This window comes from Mercenaria mercenaria, chromosome 15 (genome assembly GCF_021730395.1).
Source record: "Mercenaria mercenaria strain notata chromosome 15, MADL_Memer_1, whole genome shotgun sequence".
In the NCBI taxonomy this organism is placed as follows: Eukaryota; Metazoa; Mollusca; class Bivalvia; order Venerida; family Veneridae; genus Mercenaria; species Mercenaria mercenaria.
In genome coordinates this window covers 21,980,219-21,993,367 of record NC_069375.1, presented here as the reverse complement: position 1 = coordinate 21,993,367, position 13,149 = coordinate 21,980,219, and the positions used below count along the sequence as shown (strand labels likewise).

The following is a 13,149-nucleotide window of genomic DNA, read 5'->3' as shown; positions in this document are numbered from 1 at the left end:
GATCGACGATATGATCATGTTCTTTCTAATTGTATTAAAAATCATGAAATAGAATTGCATTGTTTTTTCTTTTGTTTTACCTTTTTACACTTAAAATACGAAATACTTGGATAAATAATCCATTACAGCTTGTCTCATATGCTTTTAATCTAAAATCAAATTTGTACAGCAATCATACCGGAAAGGGATAGGATCAAATACTAGTTCTGTTTTGTCACCGAAACTTTTTCTATTTCTAATTTTCCTATAAACAGAGGAGCCTTCGTGGCCGAGTGGTTAAGGTCGCTGACTTCAAATCACTTGACCGTTATCGATTAGGGTTCGAGCCTCACTCGGGGCGTTGAATTCTCCATATGAGGAAGCCATCCAGCTGGCTTACAGAAGATCGGTGGCTCAGCCCAGTTGCCCGCTCGTGATAAAATAATGCACGGAGGGGCACCTGGGGTTTCCTCCACCATTTAAGCTGGAAAGTCGCCATATGGCCAATAATTGTGTCGGTGGACAACAAAATAAATAAATAAAGAAATGAAGGCCGAAACAGTGTATTATTCTGCAACAGAATCACAGTACGCAGCAATTATTACGCAGGCGAATGTCATTGCGGCCCGCTGGAGAAGAAAACGACACATCACAGGCAAACATTAATTTTGATTCATTTCGTCGCGTAAGAATCTATAACATATATCTCCTCAATCATTGATATTCTTTTGAATAAAACCATCAATTGTCGTCCAAATGCGTATTGATATATATATTGAAATATTGGTTTAAAATAATTAAAGCTAGTAATGCATTATAAGCACTGTATATGAATGGTTGAAAACCGGTATGTATAATTATCAAGTAAACTGGTGTTGTTATGTAAAGGACATGTTTCGGCTATGTGTGGGAATGCATGCTATAATAAATGTTAAACAGTTCATATCGTTCTTCAGGCAAAGGCTTGCTGACAATTTCATACAAGCCTGGAGAAACAGTGTACAAAGTAACCAGGTGCTAATTGTATATAAGCATTTGAAACAAGACAATGAATATGCAAGTTTGAACGACCAAATATGTGGAAATTTATTAAACTTTTGTCATGTGCAAACGAAGAGACACTTAGTAGTTTAGCCTATCTTATCAACTGTGCTTTGAAAGTAAAAAGAAATACGTTAGAAAATTAAATAAGTATTTCAAATTATATATATATCTAAGTATATACCGCGCTCACAAGGCTATTAACCTAAAGAAAAACATTTATAAATATTTATATTATAATCATTAATCTATAATTTACTGTATAGATGAAACCTACGAATAAAACTTGCGTTTATTCTTTTGAATATCGGCCGATATGCACCGAAACTTAGTTAAAGATAGGACAATTATTGCTTTAAAAAAAACAAAATAAAAAGGAAATGTTCAGCGTTGAAACTCCATAAGCATAATGACCTATGTTCTCATCTTAACAAGATATCTAAGATTTATATTCGCTATTTTAAAATTTCTATTTGCATTTATAATAGTCTGTATAACCGTGATTCTAATGAATCAATTTTTTATGAACTGGATTATGTTTGTTCATAAAGAACTCGCAGTATAATGCACTCTAAATACCAATGTATATAAGACCGGCCAGGGCAAAATCATCACATAAAAATATATGTGGCTGGTGCGACCCAACATGGATCTTTAAAAACCATGACCTGCGCATAGCAAAAGGTTATCTCCCTAATGTAATAGTTTATTAGATAAGCGACTAGCATGATTCGTCCAGACTGCGCAATTATGCAAGGCTGTTCTGGCATAAACATGCTGGTCGCAAACCCATATGTATGGTTTTACTCATGCTCGTCTTCAATTATATATGTCACACTTCTGTCTTAGATATATTAAATCATAGCAAAAAATGTATCACAACTGAACAATATGAAAAAAAGTAAAATATACAGGAATGATGTTTCAAGGAAAAATCAGTAATAAATACAGTCCGGTTTGAGCCTACAACCTTGTTGTAGTCTCTACTATGAGATAATATTCCCACCGACTAAAGCAGTGGCACGATCACGATGAAGTGATTTCAGTTTTCTATAGATGTAACGAAAGGTTTTCACGTGCAAACCGAGCATATATACATATAGACAAAGATATATAATATGAACTAATACCGAGTGGACTTTCACGTGGATAGATTATGTTTGTGGCATGAATATATATTTTTACGTTCCAGCCTTCAAAATAAGTACTTTTATTGTTTAATTTAAGTTACTTTTGTTTATGGAACATAATAAAATTACATAAACGGTTTATATCAAATTGACCACTCGAGTCTCGTGCATTATTTTTTTCGCCAATCCAAAACGACAAGTGGTTTCTCAAGTACAGAATAACTTCTGACATGATCCAACGCACGCTTAGGCATGTCGGTAACAGGAAGAAATGGTTTCTGATGAACAAAAATACACAAACATTTAAGTATTTTCAAGTCATTAAGGCATTATACACATCAATGATAAACAACTGACATTCTTTTTCTTCCGATCATATATCATGACATTGACTTTTAGTAAAAATAATATTTTCAAAAAAAGTCTGTAACATAAAATAACTTATTATACACATACATTGTAACATCATTTATTAATAAGCAGTCATTTATGAAGTATAATTATACAGCACATTAATACACAATGCTTGAAGGCAAAATCATCCATTCACCTTGCCGAGAACGAATATAAGAAAAACTGTTTTCTTTAAGAGTGTGCCTGTTTTATTTCAAACTAATGAAATCAGCTCAAACTACTATCGGCTGGAGATACTATACTTGACTGCTTTTTTTAGTCGAAAATTCTCCGGTCAGGACTGGGTAGTCTTTGAAAGAACGTTAATAACTATATATTCATTATAAATAATAATAGTTACGATGATTCTATAGCATAGATGCCTCTCAGCATATGTCCACTTCTAACTAATTGAAGCTTAATCTCAATTAAGATGCCCATGTCTATCCTGAGTTATGCCTAGACGCCTGTGTGCTATCACTTGTAGCAACCAACTACCATATAGGTATTACCCCGATGCCTTGTCTGTACTTCGCCAATAACGCTGAACCTATAAGCTGGAACTCTCTTGCTTTCTCAGTAGATAACTAAACCTATGTCTCTGCCTCAGTTTTCTGATGCTCAGCCTATACAAGTATTTGCTATCGTCTATAGCATTCAACTACCCTTAAGGTAAAACTCCTTTGCGCTGGCCCTATAGCTCGAAACCTTATTGGAATTCAGCAACTCTTCTTTAGTCTATGAACTTCAAACGTTTTCTTTTTAATAATTTATCCGCCCTGAACGCCCAAGAAGAAGACCTGGCACTGCCACAGAGGTCCAAATTAAAGCTGTTTTCTGTTTAAAGTTCATTATGGATTTAGTTTTGATATTTTGGTAGAAAAGAAATGGGAGCGGAGGTTGTATTTGGTGGAGTGAAACTCACTAGTATGAGTAGTACTTCCAGTTCACAGCATTGTGATTTTGATGTGATTTTACAGTAAGCAAATGTGACAAGAGAAATCTCTCTTAGAAGATATATGACCCCTACTTTTCTCTCTGTTTTCTATCAGTTTTATAATAACTCTAAAATGAGGTAAGGATTTGTTTTCTGAAATGGGTAAAGCTATGTTTGATAGTTTTTTTGTTTAATTTTAAAATACAATATATAGGGAACACTATTTATTGTAGTGTCATACCAGACGGGGATTTCCGTTTTTTTTTACCAATGTTGGAAAAATAATTTTGTTAAAATCGTTAAATAATTATGTCAGTTTTCACATTTCATATATTGGAAATATGGCTAGTTTTCTATGCAATATTTTGTCCTACCACTTTATACCATAAAAGAAGAAGAGCGGGAAATAGTTAAGAATTCTGCGGAGGGCGACTGGTGTGGACAAAGATCTTGAGAGTGCAACATCTTTTCATGTTTCAAATTGCACCGAACCTCTTTTTAAAAGATTCTTCTTATTCAAATATTCACTTTCTTTGACATTATTATCGCTGCAATTGGAAACACTGTTACTGTAATCACGTATTTAAAAATGTAGCCCAAACACCATTTATTTTCCATTTTTATCGTAAGTAAGGCCTTGTGTTTAGGCATTCCGTTGTCAACAGGTATTTTCTCAGAATTGGAACACATAAAATGACACTTTTGATAACGGATTTTAGCCTATTCCCGGATATTTAGATAATGTGACACGTGTGATAATTAATTTTAAGCTTTTCTCGCTCACATTACTGGAATTCAAGTTATAAAACCCAGCACAATAAGGGATAATTTCCTAAATATAATTCAAAAGCAAAGCATAAATAAAAACAAGCAATTTATACACTTTCAACAAGTTTATTTAAAAATTTGAAACAAGACAAGATCATATTTGTATGCATATATAATGATGTTTTAGTTTTGTACTTTCGTGATTCTGTATTACGTGGGTCACGTAGGATCCGCAAAACTGCCACGCGGAGTTGCGACTTCCGGTTCTGAAATTATAATAACGATTGTAATTATACTATAATTACTCTGGAGAAAAAAAGCAATGAAATGATAACGAATAAGATCTTACGTGGTCTGTGTCTAGAGTTGTGTTAGCCGTTGGGTTCAGAGTAAAATAACATAGTATAATATAAAGATGTCCACGAATATACATACATATATATATACGAGGGCTTAAGCTATTGGTATTATCATAATTTGACGTATATAAATGTTTTGTAAAATACAAAAGAGAACTTACAGTCAATAGTTATAATTCTGCTCGTGTCATTATCGTTGTTGATCTGACTGAACAAGATCACCAAGATAAACAGGATGCCGATAAAGCCCACTGTAACGAAATATATACACGTATTTTAATTCTAAAGAGGACGAAAATGCCATGACTATGAAATTTAATAAGAATTATACGGAAAAATGGCAAATCTTATGTTACTGTTTTGCTTCATAACTCATACTGAAGCTTAGATCAGTCTAAATGTGTGCATGTTTGTATACAAAAATGCTATGATTATTCTATACATTATGATTTTTCAACAACGCTAAAGTAACAGGAATATTAGAAAAAGACTTAATGTTTTCCAACATTTGTTTTAACAGCGCAAAAGTAATTTGCGTGGAGTAGGTAAAGTAGGTAAAGAGTTAATTTTTTTCCCAAGGTTTACGACTTACGAATCCACGTGTTGTATCCATCACCACCACCGTAGCTGTAGTAAGGTACGTATGAGACCCCGTAACTCGGCCCGTAGCTGGCACCGTAACCATCGCCATGGATGAGAACAGCCAGAGCCAGAACCAAACCTACTGTGAGCGCGCTTATAACAGACACCCTCATTTTCAAACTGAAAATTAAAACAAACAACATAAAGAACAGTTACGTTTTCAAATTAATCAATTAAGCAATGTATTCTATAATTTTAGCAATTGAAAGAACGGTCAAAGGTCAAAAAGCAACGGGATAGTTTTTGTTGTGAGTTTATCATAAACTTTAAAAATTGTAAAGTTTTACCAGTGACTTTCATTAAAAATTGAAGTGAATAAATGTGACATTTCAAAAACTAATTTTGTTAATAAAGTTAGTTTGAAATCGGTTGAGGTGTTGCTTTTTTTTTTTACTTCCAGTGGATACTTTTTGTATAGATTTGTAAAATAATTTAAATCTAAAACGTTTAAGAGTAAGCAAATGTGTGACTCTTCGTAACAATTAGCAAATAATGCAACATGTATGACAGGCCTATTAAAAAGAGATTTTAGAGACGAGATTGGTTGTTAATGTGTAGTTACGTTATTGGATCATACAATATTTTGGCTCAAAGATCCTGAACAGACTACAATTTATATAATGTTTTTCACAAAATAACACAACATACGGACCTAGAGAAACAGTGTTTAGAAATTTAACCAAATGGTATAAGTAACATAATATATCGCATATAGAATAAATGTACACACTCACCAGTGAACCAGCGGCTGTCCTCGGTAACTACTGGACTGGTTAGCTTTTTACTGGACACCGTCAGCTTTTATACGACTATAAAATTTAAATTTCATGCGAAACTTCCCCTTCAGTTTCAAATCTTTTAAAGGTAGTGACTGAAATGTTGCAAGATGTGTATAGCACAGTAAAGAAGTACAGTAACAGCGACACAATTATTGCATTTAAAATATAATGTTGTAAAATATCATTTGCAAATAAAGATAAAACACTAAAAACTACTGTTTTACGAGGACATGTCAGTGTTACACTGCTTCAACTAATAATATTACATATTTTACCTACTTAGGAGAGTGACAGAGGTTTACTGTTTTATTTTTACTTGGTGATTTATATATTATTAAAAGTTTTTTAATGTTCTTTACTTTTAGATTGAGAAAATATTTTTGAGGAGTACAATTTTTACACATAAAATGTATAAATTTGAAAGCCAAATGTGAAATTTAGAAGAATTGTGCATCATTGTATGAATACAATATACAAATGCTCACACGGATTAACATATCGCTTGCTTATTTGTATATTATTTGAGTCATGGTTTAGAAACTTACCATCTGAAACAAGACCTTTAAATTTGCAATTAGTCAATACAATGCGCCAATAATTTTTGGCAAATATGGCAAAGTATCAAAATGTTTAATACTTAAATTAGCGAATGACAAGAAAATATTTTGCCTTGAGCAAAGAAATCTCTGCATTTAATATTGCAATTGGAGTGGAGTTCCGTTCCTCCATAATGGTAAATGAATGAAATATGAACTCATGTATAAAATGAATGTAATATTTTTCCTATCTCTTAAAAACTGTTAAAACATATATATTATTTTTTCCTTTATATATGAGGTATAAAAGTTAATTTAAGTAGAGAACGTTTCAATTCCATCTATGTCTGAAGTTGCATAATCCTTTACTTAATAAGAGCTCTGTTAACCTACAGTTACCTACCTGTATACGTTAGCATGACTGGGGCGGGACAGGAAGAGATAGAACACCTAATTCGGAAAACTTTGATTTCTGTTGAAAATTTATCTCTTTTTCAAGTTATTTTGTCATATCGTAATGAGTGTTAGAATTAAGAAATAATATACCTCATCCAGTGATTTGCCGTTGAATAAATCATTGTTTGGAGTTCAGATGCGAAGGAATATTATCACGAGGGCGACAAACGACAGACAATGATTTATTCAAGAGCAAATCACTAAATGAGATATATTATTTCGATTCTAACACCAAGGATTTTTAAGTACATCCTTGACGACATTTATTAAATATTTGCCCTTTTTTCAATCGGTTTCTTTCCCAGCGCACCGCTATGCCGTTTGACGACATGACGTAATAATTATGACGTCAGAACAGTGATTTGTTGTATAATAATTCACTGTTTTCTGCCTTCTTTATTTAATAGGAAAATGAACTGGATCGTGTTAGAATACTACATAACGATTCTATTAAAGATATTATTCAATATTTTCAGCAGTAGCCGAGCTAGTGTTGGCTGACCTTGGGCTAAACAATTTTTGCTTGCTTTTTCAAACTGCTTTCTTGAACTGTAAATACTCATTATAATATACACCTTTGGATTTTTTTTCCAACTAGACTCCTAACACTGTGATGAAATAAAAAGAACACATACGACACACAGTTCTGAGGGCTCTTGTACTGCTGTAATGTCCACCCCTGCTAATATAAGTGCGATATTACGGTAAAATGATGCGATAGCACGACAACACGATGCGTCAGTACGATAACATGATGCGATAGCACGACAACACGATGTGACAAAATGATAATACGAACCGATAGCACGACAACACGATGTGACAAAATGATAACACGAAATGATAACACGAATGATAATACGACAAAAAGATGCTTCATCACGACATAAATATATCCGGTTATCGCATGGTATTTGCGTGCTCTTGTCGTGCTACCGAGAAGTGCCGTCGTGTTGCCGCATCATATCGTGGTGTCGCGGGCGAAATTACGACATACATTTCATGCACTAGAAAATATAAAAACACTTAGCCCAAGTACGGGAAGACTTTTTACAGCCGCCACGCCGCACTTAAAGACTACTGTTGTGGTAGTTAATAAAATCTATTAAAGGTGGATAATCAGATTTTGGCCATGTAACGGATTTGTTCGAAACTTTAGCATCTGATCATTTACACTCGTTTATGTTCACTTAACACTTAATTCAAATTAGATTTTCACTGGAGGTATTTTTAAAATTTCATTTTCCTATCCTGGTTGCCCAACCAAGATAGAGTTATTTTATCATAAGTATAAATTTGATAAACATACTTTGCCTAAGGAAATGTATAAATATTAGACATATTGTAATATATTTGTAAAATATTTGCATTAAAAATTATGTATTTAGATGGAATTCATTAGAAACGCAAGTTTGAAAAATTATTATTACCTCCCTTTGCCTATCTTGGTTGCGCAACCAAGATAGATTGGAAATAAATGAATTCAGAAGCTACACACAGCTTTTAAACTTGCATTTTGGTTCAGATTGTTCAATAGTTGATATGTCTATCAAATGCAAATGTAAAACTAGACATTGTATCGAAATAAAAAGAAATACCCAGCTTTTTATATACTTTCTTATTAAAGGGGAGTAATTACAAAGTTTTATAAAAATAATAAAATATACATTTCAAATAGGAATCTAACTCTATGTAATCGGTCTTTTTGTTCCTTAAATAATTCTCTACCAGAATATACAAAAAGTAAAAAATATCATTATATGTTGTTTAAATGTGATTGACCACCTTTAAACCATGCTTTGGAAGAAAGATAATGCATACTCGGTTTGGTTCAGTCTGTTCAAACAAAAATCAGCTATTAGGCAGATGAATATTTATTCCGGATAAAGCACATATTTACAAATTATGAGCATGGAATTTGACTAAAACCAATGTTACACTTAATTAAACATTGATATTTCAAATAACCTAAATATTTAAAAACTCTAGCAGTTGCATAAAACGTTATCACAATTAAAACTAGAGCTGCTTTGAGAAAAGCACATGTCTCCCAAAACTGCCTAATCATCTGAAGAGTAGTATATGAGTCAACCAGGCACCAAGACCTCAACTGCCTTATCAGACTTTCAGTGCTTTGATTATAAAAAGGAAACAAGTCTCAAGGACCATAATTCCGAAGTGCCTGTGCCAATTTGGCTAGTTTTCGAACTTGGCCGAGAACCTAATGGCAAACACATCTTGTTTAAGTTTGATGAAGATCAGATGAGAATTGTTTGACTTAGAGTGCGGAAAAATTTGTAACAGACACACAAACTCACAGCCACAAACACAGACAGAAGTAAATCCATATGTCTCCCACACCACTGTGTGGTGGGAGACATAATAATATTACATGTTCCTGGTGAAGAGAATAAGAACTAATCATACTTCATATCAGTAAGGTAATGTGAGTTAAAATAAACCATGAATATTTTTTTAATATTTGCGACCAGGATGGATCCAGACCAGCCTGCGCATCCGCGCAGTCTGGTCAGGATCCATGCTGTTCGCTAACGGTTGTAATAGGCTTTGAAAGCGAACAGCATGGATGCGCAGGCTGGTCTGGATCCATGCTGGTCGCAAACCCACTATGTTGGTTTTCTCATGGCGCGGCTCAATTAGCTTTTCATCACAAACAGTGTTATAAGGGAACGAACTAGTTGGTTGCGGGTTTATCCCGCTACCAAAGTTAAGTATATTTCTGACAATCATGTAGCATCTTTATTTGATTCCAAATCACATCCAAAGGATGTTCATGTGCTACACAAAGTAGTCCCATTCATGAACAATGCGGAGGAATTATCAATGATCAAGCAGTTCCTATTCATCCTCTATCCATTCACACTGGCCTTTTAGATTATATAAGATCTGTCAATGATTAGGTATTCCAGCCCATGTTTACATAACTGACTTCTAGCTGTTCATGTAAGGTCAGGCAGAGTTTATCTTAGATATGAGGCACATTAGTATTTGTTTCTTATACATGAATATTTATAGATTGGCATTTAAAATGAAAATAAATCTAGCAAAACCCGCAACCACCAGACATCTCAAGGCTTTGATTTTTGATGTTGCTATTATACAACGTCTGAAAATCGGGAATAAGATATGTTACTTAAATGTCGATCTATACAGAAAGTGAGAAACAAAATAAAGCACTTAAGGTAGTTCTGCACGTTTGGATCGAAATGTTTTCTACAATGTAGAATTTGATTAAACTCTGTTTTTTCAAAACTTCAGAATATACCTAGAAAATTCAGCAAATAAAAAGGATAGGGTCGTGTGCTTGATTTTTTGCTAGACTGATTTGAAAATTTCGGACCTCGCGCAAGTTTTCATAATGGGAGTCTATGGGAAAATAGCAACTTTCATAACATTTTCGCGAATAGAAAATTTTCCACAATGTAGATTTTAATGAAACTTCTCACAGTCGTAAATAAACATATGGCCTATAATATAGTGAAATAAAATGTATAGGTCCGTGTGTTTATTTCTGAGATATTTGGCCATGATTAAAGTGAACCGCCTATTTGAAGCTGATTTTAAGACATTATTTTGAATAATTTAACGCGTCAGATGTTTTAATATCATATTTTAACTTTAGAAAGATAGAGACTGTTACAATTTAATAAATTTATTCACAGGTTGCCTTTATTTCATACACTGATTTTCATTTCCGTACGCCGAATCCAGGCTTTGTTCTATGTTTTCCGGATAAATGACGTTACGCCATCACTTCCGGTTTATCAAACGTGCAGAACTACCTTAAATGCAACAATACATTTGTAAAACTGAACGGAAAGCCTTTGACTAGTTTTAAATATGCAATTTTTATATCAACCCTCACCATGCTTTAATTTCTATAATGGACTGGCTCATCTTTCAATCTGGGCAGTACCATGCATTATCTGAAGGGGTATTTACTGAAAATTTACTGACAGAAAAGCGAACAGTGTAGACCATGATCAGACTGCACGGATGTGCAAGCTGATCTTGGTCTATTCTGGTCGCAAATGCAGAATCAATCGTGCCAAATATGGTAAGGTTAAAGTTAGGAAATAAAACACAATACTGTAATGCTATACAATTTAATGCATTTACTTTATTTTTCTTAAATACTTCTGAAAATGGTGCACACCAAAAGAAATTAATTTTCTGTGAAATACTGAGGGCGATAATATATATGAGCCGCGCCATGAGAAAACCAACATAGTGGCTTTGAGACGAGCATGGATCCAGACCAGCCTGCGCATCCGCGCAGTCTGGTCACGATCCATGAGGTTCGCTAACAGTTTCTCTAATTCCAATAATAGGCTTTGAAAGCGAACAACATAGATCTTGACCAGACTGCGCGGATGCGCAGGCTGGTCTGGATCCATGCTCGTCGCAAAGCCACTATGTTGGTTTTCTCATGGCGCGGCTCATATATTACTATACTACGTATTAAATCAAGGGCAATAACTCTAAGGGAAATTGACTAATCCAAAAAAAACTTGACGGACATCATTGCAGTATGTTGACTCATGTTTATTTCAAGTTTGATGAAATTCTACCTGCTAGTTACTGAGAAATGGCTGCGGACGGACATTTTTGTGCATTTTTCATTAAATCAAGGGCAATAACTCTAAGGGAAATTGACCAATAAAAAACAAAACTTAAAGGGCATCATCGCAGTATCTTGGTTCATGTTTATTTCAAGTTTGATGAAATTCTACCCGCTAGATACTGAGAAATGGCTGCGGACGAACATTTTTCATTAAATCAAGGGCAATAACTCTAAGGAAAATTGACCAATCCAAAAAAAGCTTGACGGGCATCATCGCAGTATGTTGGTTTATGTTTATTTCAAGTTTCATGAAATTCTACCGGGTAGTTACTGAGAAATGGCTGCGGACGGACGGACTGACGAAATGACAGACGGACAACGCCATTTCAATACCCTCTCCCGATTTCATCGACGGGGGATAATAACGATGAATAAGTTTTAAAGACTCTATAGTTTTATGAGTGAAAACTATAGAGGCGTTAAACATTCGGTACCCCGTAGGGTAATAACTGTGTTAGAATAAGTTTTAGTTCAGCATACTTCCCAAATAGGGTATAAGATTGAGATATCACGGTCTACAGTTCACGACAACATAAGCCATGTTCTGACCATTAGTGTATAAAACTAGCACCGACCATATGTTATGATTATATCGATACCAGAGAAATATATTTTGGTATCTGATGGGATTCGAACCTTGAACCTGGCAGATAAGTCGTAAGATTCCAATGTTCCTGATGGATAAAAATCTAAAAGTCTATCACACCACTGAATTATAAATTCTAACAAAAACTGAACGATGTCTTTTTAATGTAAAAAAAATTATAAACTATTCCGTAACTACTTATTAATATTATTTGCTATATAAATTGAAACTGTATCTCTGTATAGCCTTTTTGTGACATATTTTCTTTTCTGTTAATGAATTAAATTAATCATGAATAAAATTGTCATGGTAATATAAAAAGAGTTTGGGCCTAAATAATGCAATAAAATGTCACGACGCATTCGCCAATAGCCTTTTTGCGAATTTTCTATGAAAAACATTTTTCGAAAATATTCAATTTGGTCAATTCTGCAAGGTGCACTTGTTATATAACCATTGAAACAAGTTTGCCTTGACACATGTAGAACGTAAAAGTATACATAGGCAATTCAGACATTCGGAAAAGTAACGCATGTTAAGAACGGTGAATAAGGTGAATGTTATGAAATCATCACGTTGTAAAACCAGGTTAGACTTTAGAATGCCAATTAGTCAAGTTGTCATAACTTTGTCTATATCCTTGCACAAAAACTACTTTTTTCACTCGATCCGCCCTGTGCAAACAAGGCACTTCAAGTGCTGTTAAGAAATTATTTTTATTTTTGAAATGCTTTGCCAGGGACATATGTATGTATTTTTGTGCACACTGATATTTTTCATCTGCGTCTTGTTTTTTCCATAACAACCTCTTCTTGTAGCATTATAAATACAATGTAATCTATAGTATCTTTAGCTGTATCAGTTTCCAACCCCAAACGTACTGCTCCCATCAATGTAC

The 13,149-nt window shown here is 33.9% G+C and overlaps 1 long non-coding RNA gene across 1 annotated transcript; it reads right to left on the bottom strand.

The window, feature by feature from the left end:
• Nucleotides 1–4,396: 4,396 nt before the first annotated feature.
• Nucleotides 4,397–6,100, bottom strand: LOC123560326 (uncharacterized). The gene is made up of 4 exons (XR_006688190.2): nucleotides 5,984–6,100; nucleotides 5,200–5,369; nucleotides 4,769–4,858; nucleotides 4,397–4,514 (listed from the first exon to the last, which is right to left on the bottom strand). It is a non-coding gene; the product is annotated as an uncharacterized LOC123560326 (long non-coding RNA).
• Between the last annotated feature and the right edge of the window lie 7,049 nt (nucleotides 6,101–13,149).